This window comes from Phragmites australis, chromosome 7 (assembly GCF_958298935.1).
Source record: "Phragmites australis chromosome 7, lpPhrAust1.1, whole genome shotgun sequence".
NCBI lineage: Eukaryota > Viridiplantae > Streptophyta > Magnoliopsida > Poales > Poaceae > Phragmites > Phragmites australis.
The window spans coordinates 25,380,673-25,399,240 of record NC_084927.1 but is presented as its reverse complement, the minus strand read 5'-3'; positions in this window follow the sequence as shown (position 1 = coordinate 25,399,240).

The window sequence follows — 18,568 nt, the reverse complement described above, 5'->3', positions numbered from 1 at the left end:
TGTCAAAAAGTATTTTTCTTGAGTTCTAACTTTTTAACATTTAGTTCGTACTCATATGAAGCTAACACAACTAGTTTCATGATTTTTGGAGTTCGTATGAATTAATTATGGAATTTACAAGCTATCAACAAAGTAAATAAAAAGAAAAACGCCTAATGAACAGTACAATCCGGATTCTCCAGGTTAAACTCGGACCCTACGGGTTTCGGAGTCTCCGGTGAACCTCTGGGTGGGATTTCTCAGGTATTTTTTGTTAGGATCACCTGGAACCTCCGGGTTGAACTCAGATCCTCCGGGTTCTAGAGTCTCCGGATAAACCTCCGGGTGGGGGTCCTCAAGTATTTTTTGTTAAAATCACCTATAACCTTCGGGTTCCTATAGAAAACATGTTTTTGTGACATTTTTGTGACCTATTCAACTTGCATGTCAAATTCCCAACCACTTAAACTTGCATAGGCACTAAACCATGGGTTCTAGACCTATTTTATCCACTCCACAAACACGAATCACTAGCTCTAACTCATCCAAACCTTCATTCTAGCTCTATCACCTCAAGAACACAATGTTACTTCGTCATTCCTCGATTGCAGCCCACAAATCCATCCAAAACCAAGCTAAAACGTTCATTGCTAGTAAGGAACACTAGAGACTTACCCCAGGTTCTTTTGCCAAGGGTTGTGACCATCGATTTGAGGAAGAATCGGAGGAAAGAACTTGGAGAAAGCAAACCAAAGTACTGCTGAAATTTTAGAACAAAGGTTGTGACAAAAGTGCTTGCAATTTCTTCAAAACTCCATGCATGCAAGAGACTCTTGGATGGAAAGGAAGCTACGAAGGAGGGAAAAACAATGGTAACACATGCACACCTTGCTTCTTGCTTCTTGCTCCTTGGGTGGGATTTTGGGGAAGAAATGAGAGAGAGCTTGAGAGAGAGGGAGATGGTTGCTGCTGCCTTGCTCCTTAGCTGGTTGAGGGAGCAAGAGAGTGAGAGTGTGAGGCGTGAGGAGAGGGAGAAGGGAGTGGGGCTGCTATAGCCCAAAGAGAGGTAGTGAGGTGGTGGGACCGGCCAGCTCATGTGGGCCCACATGCTAGAGACAAGATGATTTTCAGCTGCAAAATATTTTCTTTCTCTCCTCATTCCACTAACTCAAAATGAGGTGCTCTAGAGCTCCAAAAAAATCTACGATCTTTTTGTGCCAGGTTTACAAAAGGAGAGGAAGCCTTTCTAAAAGGATTCACCCACAATGCATAAGTAGAAGTTAAGCTAAAGAACTTTTACATCAGGTATTTTCAAAATACATAGCAATTATCAAGCACCACTAGAAATGACAAACACTCAACAATGCTTAACAAATAAATATGATGCTCATGATGCATGATTATGCTTAATGACATGCTTCTGTATTTGGGACATGACAAACCTCCCCCCTTAAAAGAATCTTGTCCCGAGATTCAGGTGAGCTTAGGGGAGAGTAAGGCGAACTAGGAACTTCATGATTTGCGTGGTAAAGAAATGACATGGATTACATCAAGACACCATGCTGTGAGAATTGGAAACTAATACAACACTCACATATTGGAGAAAAACTCAGGATAATCGGCACGAAGTCGACCTTCACGTTCCCACGTCACTTCATCTTCAATATGATTGCTCCACTGAACCTTGAGGAACTTAGTTGATTTGCACCGTGTCTTCTGTTTGGCTTCATCAATAATGCGAACAAGATGCTCACAATAAGAAAGATCGAGTTGAAGTTCTTGGTCATCCACAATCACAACTTCGGTTTGAACGCGGAAACATTTCTTCAATTGCGAGACATGGAAGACGTTGTGCAAGACAGAGATGGATGAAGGTAGCTCCAGCTGATAAGCCACCTCACCACGTCAGGCAATAATTTAAAAAGGGCCAACATAATGTGGCGCTAACTTTCCCTTTATCTGGAAACACTGCGTTCCTCTGAGGGGATAGACCTTGAGATAAATGAATTCTCCAATCTTGAACACAAGCTTACGTCGACGACGATTGGCATAGCTTTTCTGGCGAGATTGAGCTGCGAGAAGATTCTTGCGAATGGTTAGGACATGCTATTCCACTTCTTTGACCAAACTTGGGCCTAGAAAAACTCTTTCACTAGACTCGGACCAATTTAAAGGTGTTCAACACCTCCGCCCATAGAGAGCTTCAAAAGGCGACATATTAATACTGGATTGGTAGCTGTTGTTGTAAGGAAACTCGGTAAATGGCAAGTAAATCTCCCATTTCTTTCCATATGTGAGATCACAAGCTCGCAACAAGTCCTCAAGTATTTGATTTACTTTCTCTGTTTGACCATCTGTTTGAGGATGGTAGGCGGTGCTGGAATAACTTGGTACCCATGGCTTCGTAGAGGCTTCTCCAAAAATAAGAGGTGAACTGAGTACCCCGATTGAAAACGATCTTCTTTGGAATCCCATGAAGGCAAACAATGCTCGAGAGATATAACTCCACATACTCCTTGATACTATAACGGGTCTTGACGGGAAGGAAATGTGTGGACTTGGTAAATCAATCAACGATCACCCAAATTGAGTCATAGCCTCTAGGGGTCTTAGGTAGCCCAGTAATGAAATCCATACCGATATCTTCCCACTTCCAAGAAGGAATTGATAAAGGTTGGAGTGCTCCAACCGGCTTGAGATGCTCGGCTTTCACTCTCCTGTAAACATCACATCCAGCCACATACTGAGCGATCTTCCGCTTCATACGAGTCCACCAAAATCTTTTCTTGAGGTCTTGATACATTTTGGTGCTCCTGAGGTGAATATACAACAAGGAGCCATGAGCTTCATCTAATTTTTTTTTCCTTAACTCATGTACCTTATGGACCACAAGTCGCTTTCCAAACCACAACACGCCTCAGTCATCCTCCGGAAAAGCAATAGCTTTGCACTCTTTCTTCATGTCATGAATTCGGGCCATACCCTTGCCATTCTTCCGTGCTTCCTTGATTTGGTTGAGGAGGGTGGATTTGGCCTCAAGATTTGCAAGAAATCCCTCTGAGACCATTTTGAGTCCAAGTCTGCTGGAGATGGTGGTGGCTATGTGGGAGGCAGTGATGGTGGGCTGTTAGCACTATTTGATGCCACAGTCGGCTAATACCTCCTTCCTACGTCCGCTTCCCAGGTCGTCGTGTCACATAAGCTCCACCGTTGGCTTTGCGCCCGTGAACTCCTATGCAACTGACTCACACGCCCCATCGGCACGACACTCTACCTGGCCGAGCTTAGGCCCCATTGGTCGCCACTCACTCGCCCCACCCCCCAAGCTCGACCGTGCCGGACCACCCACTCCGCTCCCCACCAAAATCCAACATTTTTTCGTCAAGTCACCGCATGCTCCTATGGATTTGCGGATGGTGAGTTCTGATCTATGGCAGCGTGTGGGCGTGTTGCTGGAGGAGGCTAGATTTGCGATGACGTGTGGTCGTGTTGTCGGAGGAGGTATGAGGAACTGGTGGTCAGCATATCCAGTGTGGCCGAAGGCCGATTGGGCAATCGAGCCATCAAAACTCGAAAATGGGCTGACTATCTACTGTTTGAGTGACCCGATGGGGCACCCATGGGCAAAAATTGAAACCTGACCCGACCTAACCTAGTTTTTTGTACCTAACCCAACAATCTCGTGGGCAAAAAATAGAACCCAGACCCATCAGGCACCGAACCTGTGGGTACTCGAACGTAGGGTCCAATTGCCATCCTTATCGATGAGCTCACGACGTCTCATAGGTGAGTTTTCACATGTCAATTTTATTCGAGGACCCACTACAAGAAAATCGTTCTTTTTTGTGACAAAAATTCTCGTGACAACAACAATTTTTGTCATGTATTATACCATTTTATGACAGTGAAACACCATCATGACAAAATTAGAGTCGTCACAAGTATATATGAAGAAAACTTTAAAAGTGTCACAAAAGGTGATGAGTGTCCATCATAAAATCCACTATCCTGGTGTCGATCTGTGGGAGGAGATTTTATGACGCTAGTTATAGTTTTTGTGACGACTGTGTTGATGTCATATATTGTTTGGTTTATTATGACGACCTTGTTTGTCACAGAAGGCGGATGCGGTGACCCAGTATTAGTGTTTTTTATGACGATTGTTTGTTTGTTGTCACAGATTGTCAGCGGTTCCTCTCGCAGAAATTCCCCATCCTTATCTGTGGCTGTTCGATTCCCAGTCATGATGGCACCCCTATTCCCCCTAACTCGTGTGGGCTTACAGCAGGTCCAATCTTTGGTGCTCTTTGCTCCTCTTAGCCTCTTATTTTAGTTGGTTGCAGGCATGGCAAGACGCATGGTTGAGGGATTGGACATCGGAGGTGAGTTCGTTTGTGCGTTCCATGTGCAAATGATTTGATAGTTCATTAAGATTTGCATGAACTATGAAAATTGGTGTGTCTTAAGCTATGCTTTGTGGATTCTCATTTCTTAAACCATGGCTTCGTTGCTTGCTTGGTTAATAAATCGATTTGAACTAGCTATAGCTGCATGGCGCCCACAGGGTGGCCAATGAAATTCCTTAACAAGACATTCATGTTGTGTTAGTCAAATATATAACTATGAACTCATTATTCTCAGATGAAATGGATAGGAGCTAGATTTATAATAGTTTGCCATTTACTGCTCCATTTTTGGCTGGTGTGGATCAATTTATGCGACATGTCAGAGCGCATTTCTGTGAAAATGAAGAAATAAAATTCCCTTGTTGCCGATGCCTTAATCAGAAATTGCTATCTCAAGGTGAAGTGGAGGATCACATTAATATTTCTGGTATGTCAAGGACCTACACTCAGCGAATACACCATGAAGAATCAACTAGTGATGAGCAATGTGATGGCAATGATGATTGCCATGGTTATGGTGAAGATCAGCATGGGTTTTATGGTGAGGGTCTTAGGATTGGTGATGGTGAAGACGACATAGAAGAGAATGGCTTTGGAGTTCAAGGTTTAATTGAGGATTTGTACACAGCTCCAAGGCATGTCACTAGTGGAAACATATATGCAAAATTGATTGAAGAAACAAAGCAGGAACTTTATCCAGGCTACACAGAATTCTCAAGTTGTCTTTCCTAATTAAATTGCTTCATATAAAGGCATATAGTTGGATTACACACTCAGGTTTCAATGCATTGCTTCAGTTGCTTTCATTGGCCATTGCCAAATGGTACCGCTCTCCCAAAGTCCTTCAATGAAACAAAGATTGTACTCCGACAAGTTGGGTTTGGATATGAGTCAATTCATGTTTGCAGATATGATTGTGAATTATTCTAGAAGGACCATGCAAATGATATCCAGTGTCTAGCATGTGGTGAGTCAAGGTGGAAAGACAATAGTGAGGGGAAAAAGAGAGTTCTCCACAAGGTGCTTTGGTATTTTCCAATAATCCCAAGACTGCAAAGGCTTTTTCTATCAAATGACAAAGCTGAGTTTATACGATGGCACAAGGAGAAGAGGGTGCCCATTGAAAATGAAATGATACGTCCTGCATATGGAGAAGCTTGGAAAGATTTTGATAGTACCTTTGAGTCATTTGCACAAGATCCTCACAATTTAAGGCTACATTGCTACAAATGGTTTCAACCCTTTTGGTAACATGAGCAACGCATATAGCATGTGGCCAGTGATAGTAGTACCATATAATTTTTCACCATGGATGTGCATGGAGCAATCCAATTGTATGTTGGCTTTACTTATTTCAGGACCAAGAGCACCAAGAAAAGAGTTTCATGTATGCATGCAACCTTTGATAGAAGACTTGATTCATCTTTGGAATGGAGTTCCTACATACGATGCATATGGTAGAGAACAATTTTCACTATGTGTAGCGATTGTTTGGGGAATTCATGATTATCCTGCACTAGGCACTTTGTCAGGGAGAAGCACAAAGGGATACTTCACATGTGTGCACTGTGACGATGATTCGTGCTCGGAAGATTTGAGAAACAAAATTGGTATGTTGGCCATTGTCGATTTCTACCGCATAATCACCCATGGAGGAAAAAATAAAGCTTTCACTGGGAAGATTGAAAACATGGATAAACCAAGAAAATTTTCTGCTGATGAAGTGTTGAAGAGGTTGGAGAAAGTTCAAGACATTCCAGGTAAGCATCCTGCACATAAGAAGAGAAAACACACAAACAAGGATGAACCAACATGGCATATTAAGGTTAGCTTGTATGATTTTCCATATTGGTGGAAACTTAAGTTACAACACAACGTACATGTTATGCATATAAAAAAGAACATATGCAATATCATTGTTGGGACCCTTCTTGACATTGAGGGCAAGTCAAAGGACACAATTAGTGCTAGACTTGATTTGGAAGATCAAGGTATAAGGAGAGAGCTGCATATGCAAGAAGAAGGTAATTCCTACTCCAAGCCAAAAGCATGTTATATTATGAACAAGGAGGCAAGGAGAAAGTTATGTCAGTTTCTTAGTGCAATTAAATTTCCAGATGGATATGCCTCTAACATATCAAGATGTATGGATCTTAATGGATGTAAAGTGCATGGGCTGAAAATACATGACTCCCATATACTCCTTGAACGTATTTTACCAGCTGGCTTGCGAGGATTGGTGCGAGAAGATGTATACGAGGCAATAGCTGAGTTGGAAACCTTTTTTAAACAAATATGTGCTAAGACACTAAAAGTTGATGTTGTGCATCAGTTAAAGGATGAAATCATACTTATCTTGTGCAAGCTAGAGAAAATTTTTCATCATGCATTCTTTGATGTCATGGTTCATTTGGTTGTGCATTTACCTGATGAGGCCATTCTAAGGGGCCCGATTCAATATGGATGGATGTATCCCATTGAATGACGGTTGTGCAAATTCAAGATATTTGTGCGAAATAAAGCAAGACCAGAAGGATCTGTTGCAGAAGCATATACTGCATACGAGTGTTTGTTACATTGCTCAAGCTATTTCAGTGACATTCAAACAAAATTCAGCAGGGAAGAAAGGAACAAAGATGGGCGAGAAAACATCTTGGCTGATGAGTTATGATTTTTTTGCACATGGTACTAATGTACTGGGATCTTCAAAATTGAAATACATGGATAGTGAATATAAATTGATGGTTTGATTTGTGCTTAATAATTGTCCTGAGGTTGATCAATACAAAGAGTAAGTCCCAATTTGCATAAATTTGCAAAGTTATTCAATGTCATTCCCATTACAAAGTCACATATGTTCTTTGTTTCATAGGATGTTTAGAGATACACTGGAGCAACAAAATGTAGATAATATTGAGAAAAGAATGGAGAAAGAATTTCCAATGTGGTTTCAAAACCATGTAAGTGCAAGTCTCAGTTTGTTTCTGATTTTTATAAAATGTCACAATTGACAGTTTGCCTTACTTGCCTACAGATTTGCAGGTTACATCATGGAGGGATAGGAATGTCGATGATGATATTTATGCACTCGCATGTGGTCCTGATAAGCGTGTGAGATCATACTCTGCATGTGTGATAAATGGTGTTCGATACCACACTGTCGCTCGTGAGGCAGATAGGAAAACTCAAAATTGTGGCATTAAGACTGAAGGTACTTACGATAATGAAACTATCGACTTCTATGGGATCCTATCAGAAATTATAGAGTTGAATTATATTACAAATAAGAATGGAGCTAGATGTGTGATTTTATTATGATGTGAGTGGTTCAATCTGGAGGGAAAGAATAACTGTATGAAAGATGATGGTTACTTCAAAAGCATTAATGTTGTTCAAACATTAATGTTGGAGGTCGTTGGTACAAGAATGATCCATTCATTCTTTCCACACAAGCATCGCATGTATTTTACTTGGAAGATACAAAATTTGGCAAAGGTTGGCGAGTTGTGCAAGATTTGATCATAGGCACATATATGACGTGATTGAATTTGAGAAAAGTCAAAGTAACAAAAATGAACTACATGTGAGGTCTAAAGTGGCATATCAAGTAGATAATTCTTCATCAGAAGGTTGTGTTCTAGGAGGCATTAATCCTGATATGGATTTGTTGCACCGTGCTGATGAGACTGCAACTAATATCGATTCTCAAATTGTTGACAAGATCCGCAACTGTGAAGCACCACCTCATGGCAACTAAACTGTTATTGAAGATGAAGATGACACATTAATGGAGTATTGTAGTACTGATGAGGCCAATGCCTCAGATTATGAAAGTGATGACAAGTAATGTATGCAATTCATAATATTACCAGAACTTTGTAACTTTAACATGTACTCTTGTACTTTGCAACTTTTTCTCTATTTCTCTGGTTTTGATCAATGCCCAATGCCCAATTGCATATTCACAACATGGCTATGTTCAGATCATTTTTATTTTTGCTTCTCAAAGTTTCTAAAAATTGCAATACCTGTCCTGACATTGCTGCATATTACCACTGAAATATGGCATACTCTATTGCTAGCCTGCAACTAGGAGACCAAAAATACTTCTTCTGCTCACAGGTGATCAGAGAGAGTGCAGAATCCTACAGATGTTCAACTGTTCGACCCCGAACATTTACTTATGAAGTTGCACTAAGATGGACAACACTACAAGAACATCATTCATCAAACCCAAGATCAGTATAGTTTTTCCCCATCAACCTAGCTCAAATGCACTACATGTTACTGCATTCTTCACTTCCTATGTCACGTTTTTCACCTCAAACATAACCTTCTCCAATGCTTCCACTCGTTCCTTCAAGCCACATGTTGCTTCAAGCTGGTTAGGTAACAGCTCATCTCCACACGAGGCAGATTCAGCCTCCAGCTTGGCCTTGTTCAACACAATCATTTTGTATGTTGCTTCCCACTTGAAAAAGGGGCATTTTTTTGGCAACTACAATATATAAATCAAATGACAATTTTAGAAATTGAAGAACCCTAAATCAAGAACACAAAATTCGGAGCAATACTCACTTCACGATCATTGGCAGGGCACTTGAAGATATCTTCCCCTTGTTCTCACCAGTTGTACATGTAAGCTCAATCACGTTGTACTTCTTGCAAGTTGGGCACTAGATCAGAGGAAGCTCGATGGTCGATCCCATCTCCGGTGGCACCCTCAAACTCATGATGTGCGTGGTTGATGAAGAGCCTCGCATCCCTGGAACTAGGACACAAGCACCAGCTGCAGATGAGGTAGTGCACTATAGCCTACATAGAAGAGCACCAGCCAGGAGGGAGTGCACGATAGATAGTAGCAATGACGATGTAAGGGAGATGGGAAAGGGGAAGAAGAAAAGTGGTGGCAAAAGGAGAGGCTGGAGGACGACGCATGGCTGGGGGATAGTGCACGGCTAGGAAAACGGTGCACGGGAGAAAGGGGAAACTGGGCAGACGGTGTATAGGAGAATGATAAGATCGGCTCCCCTCATGATAAGATCGTGTGGCTAGCAGGTGGGCCATATGCTTACAAGGCCCACCGATCAATCAAACATGATTTGCACAAATTCCAAATACTATTTGTCTAAAATTTACATGAATGAATAGGGATTAGGTGAACAAATTGTGTAGGGATTAGGTGTAAATAGGTGAAAATTTTGTCCGACGGATCTAGTTGACCTACGTGGATGACTTGAAACAAGAAGCTCCTTTTATCGGCTATTAGTGATCACCATCCGATACTTCCCTCAATAACTTCATGTATGTACCTGTGAACCCTAACAATGCATGTTGACGCATTTAGGTCATGAGTTCATGTATTGGTGTTATCGATCTCGCCCTACTAAAGCAGGTTCAATGCTGGCGCACGAGAGAATGATAAGATCGGTTCCCTTCATGATAAGATCGTGTGGCCGGCAGGTGGGCCATATGCTAACAAGGCCCACTGGTCAGTCAGACATGATTTGCACAAATTTAAAATGCATTCAAATTCAAATAATTTTTAACCAAAATTTGTCCAAATTCCAAATACTTTTTGTCCGAAATTTACATGAATGAATAGGGATTAGGCAAAAAAATTATTTAGGGATTACGTGAAAATAGGTGAAAATTTTGTCTGACGGATCTAGTTGACCTACGTCGATGACTTGAAACAAGAATCTCCTTTTATTGGCTATTAGTGATCACCATCCGATACTTCCCTCAATAACTTCATGTATGTACCTATGAACTTTAAGAATGCATGTCGAAGCATTTAGGTTAATGAGTTCAAGTTCATGTATTGGTGTTATAAATCTCGTCCTACGAAAGCAGGAACAATGTTGTGACTTACGTATCTTTGAACTATAACATATTCATATACATATTTTCTACACTACAATCGCTCTACGTACGAATGCCGGTGAGGTTAGTGGATAGGGTTTGGGGGGGTTTTGGGCTACTGGGGTTGGTTTTTGCGTTGCTAGACTTCAAAAGGGGGCTTTGGGGAGGTGGTCGACCTTGCGAGGGGTGGCAACCGGTGGGCGGAGCTACGGTGGCCTGCGAGGTTGCCAGCTACGGAGGAGCACAAAAACAAACGAGCACATTTTCAGTCGAGTGAAGGATAGCACGACCCATTCTTATAACCTTACCGTTCATTGGTGAACCCTGGTCGTTGAGACAGACAAATCTCAAAAAATTTCATAAACGATGGTTGTTTTTAGAACAACTTGGTCATAATGTTTATGAGATAAACATGGAAAGTGCAATTATGTCAATTTTTGATATTTATTTTATTAAATATAACCAATTGTATCTATTGGAACCAATTTTTTAATCTCCAGAAATCTTTTCTACTCTTTTGCTACTACACCACACACTCTCGTGCCCGTTTTCATCTCACGTGCATCATTCCGCTACTGTCCCTGCAAAATTGGTGAACCAGCACACTATTCCACTACCAATGACAACGTGGACCCACTACAGTCTCTCCCCCTACCCCAAAACCCCCTTGTCTCCTCTAACTGTAAATTGATCCCCATTCTATCCTATCTACCTCTGCCATTTCACTCTCCGCACTGCTCTCACCCGCCCACATCCTCTCCCCAGCGCCCTCCACTCACCCATCCGTCCCGTGGCTCTGCCGTCGGCTGTTGCGCCTTCATCGACCCAGAAGCCGTCACTCTTCGCATTGATGGTGTCGCCGTGACATTCGCGATGGCCGCACCCTCCTCACCACTATCCCCTAAGAACAACACCACCTCCTCCCACGTCTGTAGGTGATTCAACCCTGACATATATTTTTTCGGTTTTTACTCCTCTGACCTGCTTTCACCTGGAGACATCCTCTTCCCTCCACCCTCCACTCACACAGCCACCCCGCCGCTCTACCGCTTCCTATTATGCCTTCGTCGACCCAGAAGCCGCCGCTCATCGATGGTGTCGCAGTGACATTCGCGACGGTCGCGCCCTCCTCTCCACCATCTCCCAAGAACACCACATCTTCCTCCCAAGACCCGATATGATTCAAACCCGGCATATCTATTTTGCGGTTTTTACTCATGTATTTCACTTTTTTTCCTTTTGGAAAGTTTTGAGTTGATAGTTTGGTAGAGCATGATGCTTTGGTACATTTTGAGTTTTAGCATGATGCTTTGGTACATTTTGAGTTCTTTTCTCTTCTTACAGAAAAACCATGTCGGTTGCCAATAGACTACATTCCAATATATCATGTTCTAAAGAATCTCTTGAACAAGACCTCCAACATCTACACCAAGCCTAACTACAAAACTAAAACTAAGAGCAACCACTACAAGCTCAAGAAGAAGAGCAATGGTAAGGTGGTTGCACATATGGTTAGGAGAAAGAATTAGGGGTGGAACCAAACCATTTGGGTGTTTAAGGAAGTCATCACCAATATGAACAGGCCCCAATCGGTTTCGGTTTCAAAGAAGACTTAAAGCCTAAGGCGGCTATGAGGATTTAGAGACTTGGCTTATAAAATAAAGTGAAGGTTCAAGTAAAGAAGACAAGTATATAAAATTGGACACTTTGATGAAAATCATAATCATCATATAACCAAATCCCTATCCAAAGGTAAAAAAAAGGTAATATAGCTAGATGTAAAAAATTTCAATTGTTGTAGCTCATTTTCCTTGTCTAGGATTGCATATGCATATTTTAATTTATTATCATGCCTAGTATAGGTTTTCATATGGTAGTTTGCTTGTGTTTCTTTCTTTCTTATGAACAATCTACATGTTTTATTAGTTGTAGGTTCTTTTCATGGCATTAATTTCACAATTGGTATCTTTTATTTGCCATGAATCACTCTATAGGGTTCCCTTCCTATTGTTATAAAAAATAAGTGCATATATATTACAAGTATTCAACACTTGTATGCACACATTCAGGGAGAGTATATCATATGAGTTGTGATTTTGATACTAACATGTATTACTAGATGTATCTTTTGTAGTCTCATGGAGAAATCAACACGTCCCCAGAGGTATACAACACTTAAAAGCTTCAATTGGTATCATTGTCAATCCATTTCTATATTTAGGCTACCTCCATGCATGATACGACTTAAACTTTCTATCTCTACTTATTGTCTAGATATGCATATATTGCTACATTCTTATAAGTGACATTTACAAGTGAGTTTCATTATATGTATGCACACATAAAAGGGGGAGTTTAGATTATATCATGTGAGTTTCATGAATTATAATCTTTGTTTGTCTTTTTCAATTGATATCAATACCTCATATTCTTATAATTAGTATATCTTTTTAATTGGTATTATTTTATATGGATCATGATTTATGAAGCTCTCTCCCATGTTCTCTAATGTTCTTTCTTGAGTTCAACATATGTTTGTAGCCCTTTTTGAGATTGTTGACAAAAAGGGTGAAGTTTGATGACCAAAGCAAGAAGCAAGACACATGATATCTAGGAATGCCGAAGTTAACAAAGGAGGAGGAGAAGAAGATACAATAAGAAACATGAGATACCTAAGTTGACAAAGAGAAGTTCTTGTATGGGTCGATAAAGGGAGATAGTGGCAATGGAGAACGGAGGAACCGCAACATAAGGGGACTAAATGGTAAGAACATGCATGCAAGCAATGTGGTAAGGTTTTGTGCTCTTTACGATTTGTATCATTTATTATTTATCATTTGCTTTGGTTGTGTTGTCATCAATAACTAAAAAAGAGGAGATTATAGCGAACAAGACCCTATTAGGCCATGATTGTGATTTTAGTGATTAATGATAACATAGTCATTGGGACTAACATGTTTTTCAAGAATATATGTTAGTAGGTCTCATGGATGCAATACATCAAGAAATCACCGCAGCTGGGACAAAGTTTTATTGAATTGGAGAACTCCCAGGAGAATTTATCTCACTAGAAAGTCTGATGTTTAGGAGTTTGTACTTACCGGAGCATTGTACATAGAGGCTAATAGCCTCACCGGATAGTCTGGTGAATAGGACATGAACTCATCGGGGTATTTCTGACAAAGGAAAAGAATGTTGAGGACCTCACCGGATAGTCTGGTGATCTGCACAGAGTAACACCGGACCATTTTTTGCAGAGAAGAATGCAAGTGCAAAAGACTAAAGATCAACCCACCAAAAGGTCCGGTGCTTGGTTTGTGCATACCGGAGTATAGCACCGGAGCATTTCTTGCAGAGGCGACTGTAAGTGTTGAAGAATGAAGATCAACTTACCGCATAGTCTGGTAATCACAAAGATAGTTGTAGGGCGGAGCATTTCTAGAGAAAAGAAGAGAATGAACACCGGATGAATATACCAGAGCATTTTACGTAGAGAGGCTATAAAGGCTCGGATGGCTAAAGATAACTCACCGGAAGGTCTGGTGATGGATTTGAAGGCACACCAAAGTATCGGTGTTCACAGAGACTTTGAGTGGAAGTTCAACGGCTAGTTTCTGAGATTTTACTCACCGGATGATACAGTGTTAGTACTATTGTTCTCACCGGATCATCTGATGTTAACAAATTTTTTGAGCTATTGGGAAAATAGCTAGTTGGCGAGTTTGAGGCTATAAATACCCGTCCACTCAGTTATTTGAAGGTGTGGCATGCTGCTGGAGTCTAGAGGAAGCTCATACATACTTGAGAAGACATCCAAAGTGCTTAAAGTGATTATCTAAGACAATTAAGCACAGGATTAGAGAGTGTTTAGTGTTTATAGACTTAGAGTGAGTTGTAGCTAGGTACTGAAGCTTGAAGAAGGGATCAATGAGTGATCCTAACTTGTATCGAGTGGTATGTCAGTGTCTTGGAGTCTTGGTGACTCGCCGGCATCTTGAACCTTGGTGTATCAAGCTTGTTGACACTCCGACTTGGTGTGGAGCGGCGACAAGACATGTGTGCGGGGACGCAGAGATCCTTGCCTTGGTGGCTCAAGCTCCAAAGTGATCACGGCGGCAAGTGATCAGAAGAGAGACTAGTGGTGAGACCTTACCTTGGTGGCTTGTGGCTCATCGTGCTTGAGACCTTGTCTTGGTGACTTGGTAGTTCAAGAGCCATGATCGGAAGGGTCATGCCGACCAAGAGCATATCCTTTGTGGAGCCCCAACGTGGACTAGGGTTGACATTCATGCCATCGATACCACGGGATAAAATCCCTTATGCCGAGTTTATCTCTCTACCTTATTTACATTTCTGCATACATACTTACAATTTACCTTGCTAGAGCAGGTTGCAATTATCTTAAGCGGTAGAGTAGACACATAAGATAAACCTAGATCATATTTAGATAGAGATTGAGATAAGTTTATCTTGTAAAGTTTTTGAAGCTAATTTGTTTTAGATTTCTAAGTATCTTAATTCATCCTTCCTCTTAGGATGTCACCGTTCTTCACACCCCAGCTAGATGCACAAGGTCAGTTGCCTCCTAATTGCAGCTCAGCCTTGGAAGATGCAGAAGGTCAAATGCCTCCCATTGCAACTCAACTCTCCAAGGTGCACATGGTCCAGAGCACCTGAGTTGCACACTTTGGATGATATAAGAAGGAACCCGTCGATCCTTACGGACAACTCACCAGGAGGACGGAGTTCCTGACAGAGCAATTAGATCACTGTGGAAAACACTGGTGAAGAAAATGCATTGCTTGATGTTGCTAACACTGGTGAAGAAAATGTATTGCTTCATGTTGCTCTTACTCTTGATGCAACACACAATTGCTCACACGGAAGCTCTTCATTGGATACTGCAGGTACATAGTGCCAATATCCATGCAATCACATTTTCCCTTTTATGACTAGAACATGTACCGTAGATATAACATTTTTTTTCTCGGTATATGCAGCTCCCACCAAGCCTAAAGAGGTTCATAAGAAGATCATGGGTCATGGGCTAGAGAGGATGAACAAAAAGGAAGCTAATTGAAAATTCATGTGCCTGAAGGGAAGATAAGACCAGAGGTTATAGTACAACCTGCAAAATTGGCTTTAGAATGTGGTGTTGCCCTTAGAGATAACCTACCTATCTATCCAACATGGAAAGACTGCAAAGATGGCAATGGCAAGAAACTTATAACAACAGTACTAAGAAAAGTTGCGGTGAGTCACTTATTTCATTGTTCATAATACTTTCTGCTTTTGAAGTTTCATACGTGACAAATCTGATTACAAGTATTATTTGTTATATTAGACAAGACTGGATGTTGAGGTTAGACAAGATGGACCTACCAAGGATGCATGTATAGATACAATTAAGAGGGGAGTAAGAAAACAACAATATTTGCTTAAAAGGAAGTAATTCAATGCATCACTTGCAAAGGAACAGCTGCTGGCCCCAGAACCCCCGCCTAAAATGAAGAGTGGGCCGGGCTGGTTGAATATTGGTATCAACCAAATATTCAGGTCATACATGCAACAATCATCTTGTTTTGCATATGTGTTGCAAATCTACAATTTAGTTTATATGTTTTTCCTGTACCTATTGGCAAAGAGCAAGACAGTGGGCATAGTCCTAAAGGCTAACGCATTAGTGTATTATGCTTGCTTGTTTTAAATATATTCCTTATGCTTTCTATTAGTTAAAATGTGCTGCATAGTAAATATTGATTGTTTATTGTTATTAAGATCAATTTACACCAAATAAAAGGAAGATTGAAACTATGCTTACTTTGGAGTCTCAATTCTATGAGAAACTCACTTATTATTCAATCATTCAATATCATCATTTAGATAGTTGCATGAAATGCCTGCTAGATGATCTTGCTCCTATCATTGCCAACATCTGCTATAAACCTTGCCATTAGGAATTCTAAATTTAAACTGCTTTTTGCATCTTTATTACAGGAAAATGTGTTAAGAACAAAGAAAATAGAGGCTAAGTCCAGCTTCAACAAAGAACAGTATCTCGGTCTTATATTGCCCATTGCTACTCCCTTGTAAGCATATCTGTGTATGAGTACCATCATATATGTCTATACTTGTCTTTTTGGACCATTTTGTAAGTCATAATGCATTCATCTTGCAGAGGTCGAAGTACAATGATCGAGACCCATATCTTGTAGAATTCTTTGAAGAATGTATGACTAGTGCTCAAAAAGGTCGAACTGCATTAGCAATTTAGATCTTTGTAAGTTACTTGCTGAGATCAAGTCTAAATGATTTGCATGACATATTTCTAAATTGCAAACATGCTACTGCTGATATGTATTTCCTGCCCTTGTTGACATCTGTATTTCTTCTCCTTAGGACAAGATGACCTTTGTGAGGAACCGTCCAGATAATATTCTAACTAATCACCAGGAGGATTATTATTCATAATCACAACCTTGATGATTAACCAGAATATCATCCTGATAGTCCTGGCACGTGTTTTGTACCCAAGATCGAAACACATACCTTTCCAACATATACATCACAATACAGCTTAAGAAAGAATAAATAATTAACATTATATTATAGTTCTTAAGCATACAACAAGTTATTACAATTTACAGCAAAAGAGAACTAGAAGGAAACTAAAACCTGCTTAACTCCTAACAGCAAAAGAAACTAAGCAGCGGAAGACTAAAAGCTATACAACAAAAGGAGGATGGAGCCATATACCCTTAGGCTCCATCACAAAAACATGCCAACTGAGTAGGATGCACTACTCACACCCGCCATCACCCTCGACATACATGAAGTAGCCAAACACCACAACTTCCTCACCTGCAAAACCTGTAGAGCAGCTAAGTACGAAGGTACTCGCAAGACTTAATCCATATGGAATACATATAAATAACCCGACTCCAAGGATCATGCATTTAGCTATTAGCAAGGTTAAGTACATTTAATATACTTAAGCAACCTAGACATATGTATGAACACCTATACTTAACCAACATAAACTGAAATCCAACAACTGGTACATGAGTGTAAAAGGAACCAAAGTAATGTATCAGAGCCAACATCAACATTTTCCAACCATCACCCATAGCACCATTAACCCATAACAAAACTCTACGATGGTGCACATAGACAAAAAGCATGCTCATGACCGAAAGCGCGGTATTTCAAAATATTTTTACACCCTACAGGGGATACTTCTTTACCCACATGAAGTAAGAACCATTTGGCTTGTGCCACTCGCTAAAATGCACACAAGGGGTACTCGTGATAACCTTTTTCAATAAGTCCTAACCATTTGATACATGCATCGCTCGGCACGGAGGTATCCAGAACTACTATCAGAGTAAACTAGATACCTTTACAAGTCCGTTCGTTCACACCGTAGATATTTAGGCCCAAATGATCACAGCTACACAGGTATTCGGCTTACCTTACCATTAGATCAGCATGTGGTAAGTACGGTAAGTACTTAAGCCAACGGTTGATGCTTAACCGATGTAAATCAGTCTACGGTATCTGGTTCATAGTTAGGCGTTTTTGTTTTAGTCTTTGTCATTTCTTCCCATTCTATCTGATTCATAGTTAGGCGTTTTTGTTTTGGTTCAACCGAGTTGAATTTGTTTACTTTGGTGAATTGTATGCTCTCTGCTGTTTTAGAATTACACATGAGTTCTCTTATCTGAGTAGCTTCCATTCTACTACTTGAACTGCAGTGACTTCTAACGCTATTAGAACCAATAAATTGCAATATGACCCCAGCAGAAATACCGATGAAATCTACCAATCTGCTATTAGAACTAAGTTCCTCTGGAAAATAATTGAAACGGACATTAGAGCGGGTACATTTAAAGATGTTCTCTGTTGCTTGTGCGGCCTAGGAAATAATTGTTTTTTATTGAAATATTTCTGAGTTTTACATTATGTTGAATAGCAACGTGTTTGAAAACCTCAAGGAAAAAGCTGCATTTTCCTTTGGTGGAAAATTTATATGTGCTAAGCAAAACATTGGTGTCTGGTACTAAGAAAACCACTCTGCTGGGGTCATGTTGCAATTTATTGGTGATAATGGCATTTGCAGTCACTGCAGTTCAAGTAGTAGGCTGGAAGATTCTAACCCGACTTTTTTCTCTTCCCTTTTCTAATAGTTGCTGCAAGTGGAGGCGGCAAGCTAGAGGTAGCAACTGCATACCTTGCAAGAAAATCTTAAGTTACTTTATTACTATTCCTGTTATATACCTGAAAAAAATGTTACTGTTATGTGTAAGACCTGAATGTTT